Here is a 15,752-nt window from a genome sequence, read left to right as displayed (position 1 = left end):
TGAACCAGCGGCGGGGAAGGCATTGTCCAACAGGGGGGAGCACATTAAGCAGCTGCCCTCAGTCTCAGGAGCAGCGGGGATCAGATTAAGCAACAGCCGGGAAAAGATCAACCAACCGCGGGGGAACTCATTAACCAGTTTCGTGGGAACTCATTAACCAGTTTCGGGAAAACATCCACCAAAGGCGGGGAAAACATGCACCAACGGCGGGGAAGCCATTGTCCAACAGGGGGGGAGCACATTAAGCAGCTGCCCTTAGTATCAGGAGCAGCGGGGATCAGATTAAGCAACAGCCGGGAAAAGATCAGCCAACCGCGGGGGAACTCATTAACCAGTTTCGTGGGAACTCATTAACCAGTTTCGGGAAAACTTCCACCAAAGGCGGGGAAAACATGCACCAACGGCGCGGAAGCCATTGTCCAACAGGGGGGAGCACATTAAGCAGCTGCCCTTCGTATCAGGAGCAGCGGGGTACAAATGAACCAGCAGCGGGGAAAACAACTTCGTGGGAACTCATTAACCAGTTTCGTGGGAACTCATTAACCAGTTTCGTGGGAACTCATTAACCAGTTTCGGGAAAACATCAACCAAAGGCGGGGAAAACATCAAACAACGGCGGGGATGCCATTGTCCAACAGGGGGGAGCACATTAAGCAGCTGCCCTTAGTATCAGGAGCAGCGCGGATCAGATTAAGCAACAGCCGGGAAAAGATCAGGAAACCGCGGGGGAACTCATTAACCAGTTTCGTGGGAACTCATTAACCAGTTTCGTGGGAACTCATTAACCAGTTTCGGGAAAACTTCCACCAGAGGCGGGGAAAACATGAACCAACGGCGGGGAAGCCATTGTCCTTCAGTGGGGAGCACATTAAGCAGCTGCCCTTAGTATCAGGAGCAGCGGGGATCAGATTAAGCAACAGCCGGGAAAAGATCAACCAACCGCGGGGGAACTCATTAACCAGTTTCGGGAAAACATCAACCAAAGGCGGGGAAAACATCAAACAACGGCGGGGATGCCATTGTCCAACAGGGGGGAGCACATTAAGCAGCTGCCCTTAGTATCAGGAGCAGCGGGGATCAGATTAAGCAACAGCCGGGAAAAGATCAGGAAACCGCGGGGGAACTCATTAACCAGTTTCCTGGGAACTCATTAACCAGTTTCGTGGGAACTCATTAACCAGTTTCGGGAAAACTTCCACCAAAGGCGGGGAAAGCATCGACCAACGGCGGGGAAGCCATTGTCCAACAGGGGGGAGCACATTAAGCAGCTGCCCTTAGTATCAGGAGCAGCGGGGAACAGATTAAGCAACAGCCGGGAAAAGATCAACCAACCGCGGGGGAACTCATTAACCAGTTTCCTGGGAACTCATTAACCAGTTTCGGGAAAACTTCCACCAAAGGCGGGGAAAGCATCGACCAGCGGCGGGGAAGCCTTTGTCCAACAGTGGGGAGCACATTAAGCAGCTGCCCTTAGTCTCAGGAGCAGCGGGGTACAAATGAACCAGCAGCGGGGAAAACAACTTCGTGGGAACTCATTAACCAGTTTCGGGGGAACTCATTAACCAGTTTCGGGAAAACGTCCACCAACGGCGGGGAAAGCATCAACCAACGGCGGGGATGCCATTGTCCAACAGGGGGGAGCACATTAAGCAGCTGCCCTTAGTATCAGGAGCAGCGGGGAACAGATTAAGCAACAGCCGGGAAAAGATCAGGAAACCGCGGGGGAACTCATTAACCAGTTTCCTGGGAACTCATTAACCAGTTTCGTGGGAACTCATTAACCAGTTTCGGGAAAACTTCCACCAAAGGCGGGGAAAGCATCAACCAGCGGCGGGGAAGCCTTTGTCCAACAGTGGGGAGCACATTAAGCAGCTGCCCTTAGTATCAGGAGCAGCGGGGAACAGATTAAGCAACAGCCGGGAAAAGATCAGGAAACCGCGGGGGAACTCATTAACCAGTTTCGTGGGAACTCATTAACCAGTTTCGTGGGAACTCATTAACCAGTTTCGGGAAAACATCAACCAGAGGCGGGGAAAACATGCACCAACGGCGGGGAAGCCATTGTCCAACAGGGGGGAGTACATTAAGCAGCTGCCCTTAGTATCAGGAGCAGCGAGGTACAAATGAACAAGCAGCGGGGAAAACAACTCCGTGGGAACTCATTAACCAGTTTCGTGGGAACTCATTAACCAGTTTCGGGAAACCTTCCACCAAAGGCGGGGAAAACATGCACCAACGGCGGGGAAGCCATTGTCCAACAGGGGGGAGCACATTAAGCAGCTGCCCTTAGTACCAGGAGCAGCGGGGATCAGATTTAGCAGCAGCCGGGAAAAGATCAGGAAACCGCGGGGGAACTCATTAACCAGTTTCGTGGGAACTCATTAACCAGTTTCGTGGGAACTCATTAACCAGTTTCGGGAAAACTTCCACCAAAGGCGGGGAAAATATCAACCAGCGGCGGGGAAGCCATTGTCCAACAGGCGGGAGCACATTAAGCAGCTGCCCTTAGTCTCAGGAGCAGCGGGGATCAGATTAAGCAACAGCCGGGAAAAGATCAACCAACCGCGGGGGAACTCATTAACCAGTTTCGTGGGAACTCATTAACCAGTTTCGTGGGAACTCATTAACCAGTTTCGGGAAAACGTCCACCAAAGGCGGGGAAAACATGAACCAACGGCGGGGAGGCCATTGTCCAACAGGGGGGAGCACATTAAGCAGCTGCCCTTAGTATCAGGAGCAGCGGGGATCAGATTAAGCAACAGGAGGGAAAAGATCAGCCAACCGCGGGGGAACTCATTAACCAGTTTCCTGGGAACTCATTAACCAGTTTCGGGGAAACTTCCACCAAAGGCGGGGAAAACATGCACCAACGGCGGGGAAGCCATTGTCCAACAGGGGGGAGCACATTAAGCAGCTGCCCTTAGTATCAGGAGCAGCGGGGTACAAATGAACCAGCAGCGGGGAAAACAACTTCGTGGGAACTCATTAACCAGTTTCGTGGGAACTCATTAACCAGTTTCGGGAAAACGTCCACCAAAGGCGGGGAAAGCATCAACCAACGGCGGGGAAGCCATTGTCCAACAGTGGGGAGCACATTAGGCAGCTGCCCTTAGTATCAGGAGCAGCGGGGATCAGATTAAGCAACAGCCGGGAAAAGAACAGCCAACCGCGGGGGAACTCATTAACCAGTTTCGGGGGAACTCATTAACCAGTTTCGGGAAAACCTCCACCAAAGGCGGGGAAAACATCAAAAAACGGCGGGGAAGCCATTGTCCAACAGGGGGGAGCACATTAAGCAGCTGCCCTTAGTATCAGCAGCAGCGGGGATCAGATTAAGCAACAGCCGGGAAAAGATCAACCAACCGCGGGGGAACTCATTAACCAGTTTCGGGGGAACTCATTAACCAGTTTCGGGGGAACTCATTAACCAGTTTCGGGAAAACTTCCACCAAAGGCGGGGAAAACATCAAACAACGGCCGGGAAGCCATTGTCCAACAGGGGGAAGTACATTAAGCGGCTGCCCTTAGTATCAGGAGCAGAGGGGTGCAAATGAACCAGCAGCGGGGAAAACAACTTCGTGGGAACTCATTAACCAGTTTCGTGGGAACTCATTAACCAGTTTCGGGAAAACATCCACCAAAGGCGGGGAAAGCATCAACCAACGGCGGGGAAGCCATTGTCCAACCGGGCGGAGCACATTAAGCAGCTGCCCTTAGTATCAGGAGCAGCGGGGATCAGATGAAGCAACAGCCGGGAAAAGGTCAGCCAACCGCGGGGGAACTCATTAACCAGTTTCGTGGGAACTCATTAACCAGTTTCGTGGGAACTCATTAACCAGTTTCGGGAAAACTTCCACCAGAGGCGGGGAAAACATGAACCAACGGCGCGGAAGCCATTGTTCTACAGACGGGAGCACATTAAGCAGCTGCCCTTAGTATCAGGAGCAGCGGGGATCAGAGTAAGCAACAGCCGGGAAAAGATCAGCCAACCGCGGGGGAACTCATTAACCAGTTTCGTGGGAACTCATTAACCAGTTTCGGGAAAACCTCCACCAAAGGCGGGGAAAACATCAAAAAACGGCGGGGAAGCCATTGTTCTACAGACGGGAGCACATTAAGCAGCTGCCCTTAGTATCAGGAGCAGCGGGGATCAGAGTAAGCAACAGCCGGGAAAAGATCAGCCAACCGCGGGGGAACTCATTAACCAGTTTCGTGGGAACTCATTAACCAGTTTCGGGAAAACCTCCACCAAAGGCGGGGAAAACATCAAAAAACGGCGGGGAAGCCATTGTCCAACAGGGGGGAGCACATTAAGCAGCTGCCCTTAGTATCAGGAGCAGCGGGGATCAGAGTAAGCAACAGCCGGGAAAAGATCAGCCAACCGCGGGGGAACTCATTAACCAGTTTCGTGGGAACTCATTAACCAGTTTCGGGAAAACCTCCACCAAAGGCGGGGAAAACATCAAAAAACGGCGGGGAAGCCATTGTCCAACAGGGGGGAGCACATTAAGCAGCTGCCCTTAGTATCAGGAGCAGCGGGGATCAGATGAAGCAACAGCCGGGAAAAGATCAACCAACCGCGGGGGAACTCATTAACCAGTTTCGTGGGAACTCATTAACCAGTTTCGTGGGAACTCATTAACCAGTTTCGGGAAAACTTCCACCAGAGGCGGGGAAAACATGAACCAACGGCGGGGAAGCCATTGTCCTTCAGTGGGGAGCACATTAAGCAGCTGCCCTTAGTATCAGGAGCAGCGGGGATCAGATTAAGCAACAGCCGGGAAAAGATCAACCAACCGCGGGGGAACTCATTAACCAGTTTCGTGGGAACTCATTAACCAGTTTCGTGGGAACTCATTAACCAGTTTCGGGGGAACTCATTAACCAGTTTCGGGAAAACGTCAACCAAAGGCGGGGAAAACATGCACCAACGGCGGGGATGCCATTGTCCAACAGGGGGGAGCACATTAAGCAGCTGCCCTTAGTATCAGGAGCAGCGCGGATCAGATTAAGCAACAGCCGGGAAAAGATCAGGAAACCGCGGGGGAACTCATTAACCAGTTTCCTGGGAACTCATTAACCAGTTTCGTGGGAACTCATTAACCAGTTTCGGGAAATCTTCCACCAAAGGCGGGGAAAGCATCAACCAACGGCGGGGAAGCCTTTGTCCAACAGTGGGGAGCACATCAAGCAGCTGCCCTTAGTCTCAGGAGCAGCGGGGAACAGATTAAGCAACAGCCGGGAAAAGATCAGCCAACCGCGGGGGAACTCATTAACCAGTTTCCTGGGAACTCATTAACCAGTTTCGTGGGAACTCATTAACCAGTTTCGGGGAAACTTCCACCAAAGGCGGGGAAAACATGAACCAACGGCGGGGAAGCCATTGTCCAACAGGGGGGAGCACATTAAGCAGCTGCCCTTAGTATCAGGAGCATCGGTGCACAAATGAACCAGCAGCGGGGAAAATAGCTTCGTGGGAACTCATTAACCAGTTTCGTGGGAACTCATTAACCAGTTTCGGGAAAACATCAACCAGAGGCGGGGAAAACATGCACCAACGGCGGGGAAGCCATTGTCCAACAGGGGGGAGTACATTAAGCAGCTGCCCTTAGTATCAGGAGCAGCGGGGTACAAATGAACAAGCAGCGGGGAAAACAACTCCGTGGGAACTCATTAACCAGTTTCCTGGGAACTCATTAACCAGTTTCGGGAAACCTTCCACCAAAGGCGGGGAAAACATGCACCAACGGCGGGGAAGCCATTGTCCAACAGGGGGGAGCACATTAAGCAGCTGCCCTTAGTATCAGGAGCAGCGGGGTACAAATGAACCAGCAGCGGGGAAAAAAACTCCGTGGGAACTCATTAACCAGTTTCGTGGGAACTCATTAACCAGTTTCGGGAAAACGTCCACCAATGGCGGGGAAAACATCAACCAGCGGCGGGGAAGCCATTGTCCAACAGTGGGGAGCACATTAAGCAGCTGCCCTTAGTATCAGGAGCCGCGGGGATCAGATTAAGCAACAGCCGGGAAAAGATCAGCCAACCGCGGGGGAACTCATTAACCAGTTTCCTGGGAACTCATTAACCAGTTTCTGGGGAACTCATTAACCAGTTTCGGGAAATCCTCCACCAAAGGCGGGGAAAGCATCGACCAACGGCGGGGAAGCCTTTGTCCAGCAGTGGGGAGCACATTAAGGAGCTGCCCTTAGTATCAGGAGCAGCGGGGTACAAATGAACAAGCAGCGGGGAAAACAACTCCGTGGGAACTCATTAACCAGTTTCGTGGGAACTCATTAACCAGTTTCGGGAAAACGTCCACCAAAGGCGGGGAAAACATCAACCAGCGGCGGGGAAGCCATTGTCCAACAGGGGGGAGCACATTAAGCAGCTGCCCTTAGTATCAGGAGCAGCGGGGTACAAATGAACCAGCAGCGGGGAAAACAACTTCGTGGGAACTCATTAACCAGTTTCGGGGGAACTCATTAACCAGTTTCGGGAAAACGTCCACCAAAGGCGGGGAAAACATCAACCAACGGCGGGGAAGCCATTGTCCAACAGGGGGGAGCACATTAAGCAGCTGCCCTTAGTATCAGGAGCAGCGGGGATCAGATTAAGCAACAGCCGGGAAAAGATCAACCAACCGCGGGGGAACTCATTAACCAGTTCCGTGGGAACTCATTAACCAGTTTCGTGGGAACTCATTAACCAGTTTCGGGAAAACGTCCACCAAAGGCGGGGAAAACATCAACCAACGGCGGGGAAGCCATTGTCCAACAGTGGGGAGCACATTAAGCAGCTGCCCTTAGTGTCAGGAGCAGCGGGGATCAGATTAAGCAACAGCCGGGAAAAGATCAGGAAACCGCGGGGGAACTCATTAACCAGTTTCGTGGGAACTCATTAACCAGTTTCGGGAAAACCTCCACCAAAGGCGGGGAAAGCATGAACCAACGGCCGGGAAGCCCTTGTCCAACAGTGGGGAGCACATTAAGTGGCTGCCCTTAGTATCAGGAGCAGCGGGGATCAGATTAAGCAACAGCCGGGAAAAGATCAGCCAACCGCGGGGGAACTCATTAACCAGTTTCGTGGGAACTCATTAACCAGTTTCGGGAATACTTCCACCAAAGGCGGGGAAAACATGAACCAACGGCGGGGAAGCCATTGTCCAACAGTGGGGAGCACATTAAGCAGCTGCCCTTAGTATCAGGAGCAGCGGGGTACAAATGAACCAGCAGCGGGGAAAACAGCTTCGTGGGAACTCATTAACCAGTTTCGTGGGAACTCATTAACCAGTTTCGTGGGAACTCATTAACCAGTTTCGGGAAAACATCCACCAAAGGCGGGGAAAGCATCAACCAACGGCGGGGAAGCCATTGTCCAGCAGTGGGGAGCACATTAAGCAGCTGCCCTTAGTATCAGGAGCAGCGGGGTACAAATGAACAAGCAGCGGGGAAAACATCTCCGTGGGAACTCATTAACCAGTTTCCTGGGAACTCATTAACCAGTTTCGGGAAACCTTCCACCAAAGGCGGGGAAAACATGCACCAACGGCGGGGAAGCCATTGTCCAACAGGGGGGAGTACATTAAGCAGCTGCCCTTAGTATCAGGAGCAGCGGGGATCAGATTAAGGAACAGCCGGGAAAAGATCAGCCAACCGCGGGGGAACTCATTAACCAGTTTCGTGGGAACTCATTAACCAGTTTCGGGAAAACATCAACCAGAGGCGGGGAAAACATGCACCAACGGCGGGGAAGCCATTGTCCAACAGGGGGGAGTACATTAAGCAGCTGCCCTTAGTATCAGGAGCAGCGGGGTACAAATGAACCAGCAGCGGGGAAAACAACTCCGTGGGAACTCATTAACCAGTTTCGTGGGAACTCATTAACCAGTTTCGGGAAACCTTCCACCAAAGGCGGGGAAAACATGCACCAACGGCGGGGAAGCCATTGTCCAACAGGGGGGAGCACATTAAGCAGCTGCCCTTAGTATCAGGAGCAGCGGGGATCAGATTTAGCAGCAGCCGGGAAAAGATCAGGAAACCGCGGGGGAACTCATTAACCAGTTTCGTGGGAACTCATTAACCAGTTTCGTGGGAACTCATTAACCAGTTTCGGGAAAACATCCACCAAAGGCGGGGAAAGCATCAACCAACGGCGGCGAAGCCATTGTCCAACAGTGGGGAGCACATTAAGCAGCTGCCCTTAGTATCAGGAGCAGCGGGGATCAGATTAAGCAACAGCCGGGAAAAGATCAGCCAACCGCGGGGGAACTCATTAACCAGTTTCGTGGGAACTCATTAACCAGTTTCGGGGGAACTCATTAACCAGTTTCGGGAAAACCTCCACCAAAGGCGGGGAAAGCATGAACCAACGGCGGGGAAGCCATTGTCCAACCGGGGGGAGCACATTAAGCAGCTGCCCTTAGTATCAGGAGCAGCGGGGATCAGATTAAGCAACAGCCGGGAAAAGATCAGCCAACCGCGGGGGAACTCATTAACCAGTTTCGGGGGAACTCATTAACCAGTTTCGGGAAAACATGAACCAAAGGCGGGGAAAACATCAAACAACGGCGGGGAAGCCATTGTCCAACAGGGGGGAGCACATTAAGCAGCTGCCCTTAGTATCAGGAGCAGCGCGGTACAAATGAACCAGCAGCGGGGAAAACAACTTCGTGGGAACTCATTAACCAGTTTCGTGGGAACTCATTAACCAGTTTCGGGAAAACGTCCACCAAAGGCGGGGAAAGCATCAACCAACGGCGGGGAAGCCATTGTCCAACAGTGGGGAGCACATTAGGCAGCTGCCCTTAGTATCAGGAGCAGCGGGGATCAGATTAAGCAACAGCCGGGAAAAGATCAGCCAACCGCGGGGGAACTCATTAACCAGTTTCGTGGGAACTCATTAACCAGTTTCGTGGGAACTCATTAACCAGTTTCGGGAAAACTTCCACCAAAGGCGGGGAAAACATGAACCGACGGCGGGGAAGCCATTGTCCAACAGACGGGAGCACATTAAGCAGCTGCCCTTAGTATCAGGAGCAGCGGGGATCAGATGAAGCAACAGCCGTGAAAAGAACAGCCAACCGCGGGGGAACTCATTAACCAGTTTCGTGGGAACTCATTAACCAGTTTCGGGAAAACTTCAACCAGAGGCGGGGAAAGCATCAACCAACGGCGGGGAAGCCTTTGTCCAACAGGGGGGAGCACATTAAGCAGCTGCCCTTAGTATCAGGAGCAGCGGGGTACAAATGAACCAGCAGCGGGGAAAACAACTTCGTGGGAACTCATTAACCAGTTTCGTGGGAACTCATTAACCAGTTTCGGGAAAACATCCACCAAAGGCGGGGAAAGCATCAACCAACGGCGGCGAAGCCATTGTCCAACAGTGGGGAGCACATTAAGCAGCTGCCCTTAGTATCAGGAGCAGCGGGGATCAGATTAAGCAACAGCCGGGAAAAGATCAGCCAACCGCGGGGGAACTCATTAACCAGTTTCGTGGGAACTCATTAACCAGTTTCGTGGGAACTCATTAACCAGTTTCGGGAAAACGTCCACCAAAGGCGGGGAAAGCATCAACCAACGGCGGGGAAGCCATTGTCCAACAGACGGGAGCACATTAAGCAGCTGCCCTTAGTATCAGGAGCAGCGGGGATCAGAGTAAGCAACAGCCGGGAAAAGATCAGCCAACCGCGGGGGAACTCATTAACCAGTTTCGTGGGAACTCATTAACCAGTTTCGGGAATACTTCCACCAAAGGCGGGGAAAACATGAACCAACGGCGGGGAAGCCATTGTCCAACAGTGGGGAGCACATTAAGCAGCTGCCCTTAGTATCAGGAGCAGCGGGGTACAAATGAACCAGCAGCGGGGAAAACAGCTTCGTGGGAACTCATTAACCAGTTTCGTGGGAACTCATTAACCAGTTTCGGGAAAACGTCCACCAAAGGCGGGGAAAGCATCAACCAACGGCGGGGAAGCCATTGTCCAACAGTGGGGAGCACATTAAGCAGCTGCCCTTAGTATCAGGAGCAGCGGTGCACAAATGAACCAGCAGCGGGGAAAACAGCTTCGTGGGAACTCATTAACCAGTTTCGGGGGAACTCATTAACCAGTTTCGGGAAATCTTCCACCAGAGGCGGGGAAACCATCAACCAACGGCGGGGAAGCCTTTGTCCAACAGGGGGGAGCACATTAAGCAGCTGCCCTTAGTCTCAGGAGCAGCGGGGAACAGATTAAGCAACAGCCGGGAAAAGATCAGCCAACCGCGGGGGAACTCATTAACCAGTTTCGTGGGAACTCATTAACCAGTTTCGTGGGAACTCATTAACCAGTTTCGGGAAAACGTCCACCAACGGCGGGGAAAGCATCAGCCAACGGCGGGGAAGCCATTGTCCAACAGTGGGGAGCACATTAAGCAGCTGCCCTTAGTATCAGGAGCAGCGGGGATCAGATTAAGCAACAGCCGGGAAAAGATCAGCCAACCGCGGGGGAACTCATTAACCAGTTTCCTGGGAACTCATTAACCAGTTTCGGGAAATCCTCCACCAAAGGCGGGGAAAGCATCGACCAACGGCCGGGAAGGCTTTGTCCAACAGTGGGGAGCACATTAAGCAGCTGCCCTTCGTCTCAGGAGCAGCGGGGTACAAATGGACCAGCAGCGGGGAAAACAACTTCGTGGGAACTCATTAACCAGTTTCGTGGGAACTCATTAACCAGTTTCGGGAAAACATCCACCAGAGGCGGGTAAAGCATCAACCAACGGCGGGGAAGCCATTGTCCAACAGGGGGCAGTACATTAAGCAGCTGCCCTAAGTATCAGGAGCAGCGGGGATCAGATTAAGCAACAGCCGGGAAAAGATCAACCAACCGCGGGGGAACTCATTAACCAGTTTCGTGGGAACTCATTAACCAGTTTCGGGGGAACTCATTAACCAGTTTCGGGAAACCTTCCACCAAAGGCGGGGAAAACATCAACCAGCGGCGGGGAAGCCATTGTCCAACAGGCGGGAGCACATTAAGCAGCTGCCCTTAGTATCAGGAGCAGCGGGGTACAAATGAACCAGCAGCGGGGAAAACAGCTTCGTGGGAACTCATTAACCAGTTTCGGGGGAACTCATTAACCAGTTTCGGGAAAACATCCACCAGAGGCGGGGAAAGCATCGACCAACGGCGGGGAAGCCTTCGTCCAACTGGGGGGAGCACGTTAAGCAGCTGCCCTCAGTATCAGGAGCAGCGGGGTGCAAATGAACCAGCAGCGGGGAAAACAACTTCGTGGGAACTCATTAACCAGTTTCGTGGGAACTCATTAACCAGTTTCGGGAAATCCTCCACCAAAGGCGGGGAAAGCATCGACCAACGGCCGGGAAGCCTTTGTCCAACAGTGGGGAGCACATTAAGCAGCTGCCCTTAGTCTCAGGAGCAGCGGGGTACAAATGAACCAGCAGCGGGGAAAACAACTTCGTGGGAACTCATTAACCAGTTTCGTGGGAACTCATTAACCAGTTTCGGGAAAACATCCACCAGAGGCGGGTAAAGCATCAACCAACGGCGGGGAAGCCATTGTCCAACAGGGGGCAGTACATTAAGCAGCTGCCCTAAGTATCAGGAGCAGCGGGGATCAGATTAAGCAACAGCCGGGAAAAGATCAACCAACCGCGGGGGAACTCATTAACCAGTTTCGTGGGAACTCATTAACCAGTTTCGGGGGAACTCATTAACCAGTTTCGGGAAAACATCAACCAGAGGCGGGGAAAGCATCAACCAACGGCGGGGAAGCCTTCGTCCAACAGGGGGGAGCACATTAAGCAGCTGCCCTTAGTATCAGGAGCAGCGGGGTGCAAATGAACCAGCAGCGGGGAAAACAACTTCGTGGGAACTCATTAACCAGTTTCGTGGGAACTCATTAACCAGTTTCGGGAAAACATCCACCAGAGGCGGGTAAAGCATCAACCAACGGCGGGGAAGCCATTGTCCAACAGGGGGCAGTACATTAAGCAGCTGCCCTTAGTATCAGGAGCTGCGGGGATCAGACTAAGCAACAGCCGGGAAAACATTAACCAACTTCGGGGGAACTCATTAACCAATTATTTGATGACCGGTAGGCGGCGCTCTATCGGCTTCGGCGACCGGCGGGTGGCGGTTCGGGGTCGTGGCGACCCGGGGCGAGGCGGCCCGGCCGTTGAAATCGCGAAAAAACGCGTTTTTAAAAAGAACCGTCGGTCCCCATCGGGATGGATTTGACCCCCTCATGCCGCCTTCGGGACCTCTTCGGCGGCATGACTACCGGAGGTGTTCCCGCCGAGGTGGACACTTGCATTTTCTGGCACGGTGGGTTGGCGGGGTACCTGCAGAATAGCAGGAAGGCGATGGCAATGACATGTGGCAACTCATTAACCAGTTTTGACTTTGCTGCATTGAAGGCGGAAAATCGAAACAGGGCCCCGCTCGAGCCCCCAGGTCTGCCGGGACCGCACCGGGCCGCCGCCCCGACGGCCGTTCGGCCAGAATGGGCTAGTATTTCTCCGGATTTTTGGCCGTTTTTCCGACTTTTTCGGACGTCGGAAAAGCGGCGGCCTGGCCACCGGCCGCGGCCGGGGGTGCCTTCCCCTCGAGCGAGGGCCCGGAATTCACCCGTTTGCAGCCCCGGAGGAGCTCCGCCGGCGGCCGGAATGGTTGAGACCATCGGCCGCGCTGAACGGAGCTCGGGTAACTCATTAACCAAACTGCACTTGGCCCCTGGCGCAGGAGGGGGGGTCCAGGTGAGGGCTGGCAGGCCGTGGCCACCCGGCAGCAGTGATGCACCCGCGATGGCGGTAGTCCTTCCGATTCGGAGGCTCCCTGGCCCCGCAGAGCAAAAATGGGAGCCGCACGGAGCTCTATGAAGTCAGATCCGGTCGGTGGTCGCGGGGCAGGGTGCACGGTTTCCCGCAGAGCTCGGCGGATCCGTCCCGCCGAGGTGGCCACTCGCATTTTCTGGCAGGGGAGTCCCGAGGCTGGTTAACCAGTTACCCCCGGAAGTGGGGATGGAGTTGAGATTGAACCGTTTTGCGGGGCCTCCGGGCCCCTTCCCCGGTAGGACTACCGGGGCACACCCCGCCGAGGTGGCCACTTGCATTTTCTGGCACGGTGGGTTGGCGGGGTACCTGCAGAATAGCAGGAAGGCGATGGCAATGACATGTGGCAACTCATTAACCAGTTTTGACTTTGCTGCATTGAAGGCGGAAAATCGAAACAGGGCCCCGCTCGAGCCCCCAGGTCTGCCGGGACCGCACCGGGCCGCCGCCCCGACGGCCGTTCGGCCAGAATGGGCTAGTATTTCTCCGGATTTTTGGCCGTTTTTCCGACTTTTTCGGACGTCGGAAAAGCGGCGGCCTGGCCACCGGCCGCGGCCGGGGGTGCCTTCCCCTCGAGCGAGGGCCCGGAATTCACCCGTTTGCAGCCCCGGAGGAGCTCCGCCGGCGGCCGGAATGGTTGAGACCATCGGCCGCGCTGAACGGAGCTCGGGTAACTCATTAACCAAACTGGACTTGGCCCCTGGCGCAGGAGGGGGGGGTCCAGGTGAGGGCTGGCAGGCCGTGGCCACCCGGCAGCAGTGATGCACCCGCGATGGCGGTAGTCCTTCCGATTCGGAGGCTCCCTGGCCCCGCAGAGCAAAAATGGGAGCCGCACGGAGCTCTATGAAGTCAGATCCGGTCGGTGGTGGCGGGGCAGGGTGCACGGTTTCCCGCAGAGCTCGGCGGATCCGTCCCGCCGAGGTGGCCACTCGCATTTTCTGGCAGGGGAGTCCCGAGGCTGGTTAACCAGTTACCCCCGGAAGTGGGGATGGAGTTGAGATTGAACCGTTTTGCGGGGCCTCCGGGCCCCTTCCCCGGTAGGACTACCGGGGCACACCCCGCCGAGGTGGCCACTTGCATTTTCTGGCACGGTGGGTTGGCGGGGTACCTGCAGAATAGCAGGAAGGCGATGGCAATGACATGTGGCAACTCATTAACCAGTTTTGAGTTTGCTGCATTGAAGGAGGAAAATCGAAGCAGGGCCCCGCTCGAGCCCCCAGGTCTGCCGGGACCGCACCGGGCCCGCCGCCCCGACGGCCGTTCGGCCAGATTGGGCTAGTATTTCCCCGGATTTTCGGCCGTTTTTCCGACTTTTTCGGCCGTCGGAAAAGCGGCGGCCTGGGCACCGGCCGCGGCCGGGGGTGCCTTCCCCTCGAGCGAGGGCCCGGACCTCACCCGGTTGCAGCCCCGGGTGGGGCTCCGCCGGCGGCCGGAATGGTTGAGACCATCGGCCGCGCTGAACGGAGGTCTGGTAAATCATTAACCAAACTGGACTTAGTCTCTGGCAAGAGAGATGGTCCAGCCGACGGGCACGACCGAGGGCCCGGACCTCACCCGGCTGCAGCCCCGGGTGGGGCTCCGCCGGCGGCCGGAATGGTTGAGACCATCGGCCGCGCTGAACGGAGGTCTGGTAAATCATTAACCAAACTGGACTTAGTCTCTGGCAAGAGAGATGGTCCAGCCGACGGGCACGACCGAGGGCCCGGACCTCACCCGGTTGCAGCCCCGGGTGGAGCTCCGCCGGCGGCCGGAATGGTTGAGACCATCGGCCGCGCTGAACGGAGCTCTGGTAAATCATTAACCAAACTGGACTTAGTCTCTGGCAAGAGAGATGGTCCAGCCGACGGGCACGACCGAGGGCCCCGGACCTCACCCGGTTGCAGCCCCGGGTGGAGCTCCGCCGGCGGCCGGAATGGTTGAGACCATCGGCCGCGCTGAACGGAGCTCTGGTAAATCATTAACCAAACTGGACTTAGTCTCTGGCAAGAGAGATGGTCCAGCCGACGGGCACGACCGAGGGCCCCGGACCTCACCCGGTTGCAGCCCCGGGTGGAGCTCCGCCGGCGGCCGGAATGGTTGAGACCATCGGCCGCGCTGAACGGAGCTCTGGTAAATCATTAACCAAACTGGACTTAGTCTCTGGCAAGAGAGATGGTCCAGCCGACGGGCACGACCGAGGGCCCCGGACCTCACCCGGTTGCAGCCCCGGGTGGAGCTCCGCCGGCGGCCGGAATGGTTGAGACCATCGGCCGCGCTGAACGGAGCTCTGGTAAATCATTAACCAAACTGGACTTAGTCTCTGGCAAGAGAGATGGTCCAGACGACGGGCACGGTGGCAGAGTTAGCCGAACTTGACTTAGCCTCTGGCCGCAGAGAGGGTCCATCAAACGGGGCACGGTGGGAGATTAAGCCGCACTAGGCTCAGGCTCTGGCCACGGGAGGGTGGCCCAGGTGTGAGCCGGCAGTAAATGGTGAACCAGTGAAAAGCCAGCACCCGAGGGTGCGGTTGTGCTGCCGACTTGGAGGCTCCCTGTGCCCGCAGAGCAAAAATGTGAGCACAGACGGAAGTCTATGAAGTCAGATCCGGTCGGCGGTCGCCAGGCTCGGTGCATGGTTTCCCGCAGAGGTTGGTGGATCCGTCCCGCCGAGGTGGGCACCTGCATTTTCTGGCACAAGTGTCCGGAGGCTGGTTAATGAGTTGCCGCCGGTAGCCCGCATGGAGTTGCGATTGACCCGTTTTGCGGGCCCCCCAGGCCTCATTCTCGGTAGGACTACCGGGCCGCACCCCGCCGAGGTGGACACCTGCATTTTCTGGCAGGGGGGGTTGGCGGGGTGCCCGGGGATTTTCGGGAACTCGTTTTTCAGAACATTTTTTGGCTAGCGGTGTCAGTTTGAAAGTACCCAGGAAAGTGCTACTTCACAAA

This window comes from Mustelus asterias, unplaced genomic scaffold (genome assembly GCF_964213995.1).
Source record: "Mustelus asterias unplaced genomic scaffold, sMusAst1.hap1.1 HAP1_SCAFFOLD_425, whole genome shotgun sequence".
NCBI lineage: Eukaryota > Metazoa > Chordata > Chondrichthyes > Carcharhiniformes > Triakidae > Mustelus > Mustelus asterias.
Note: the sequence above shows the minus strand (reverse complement) of the source record.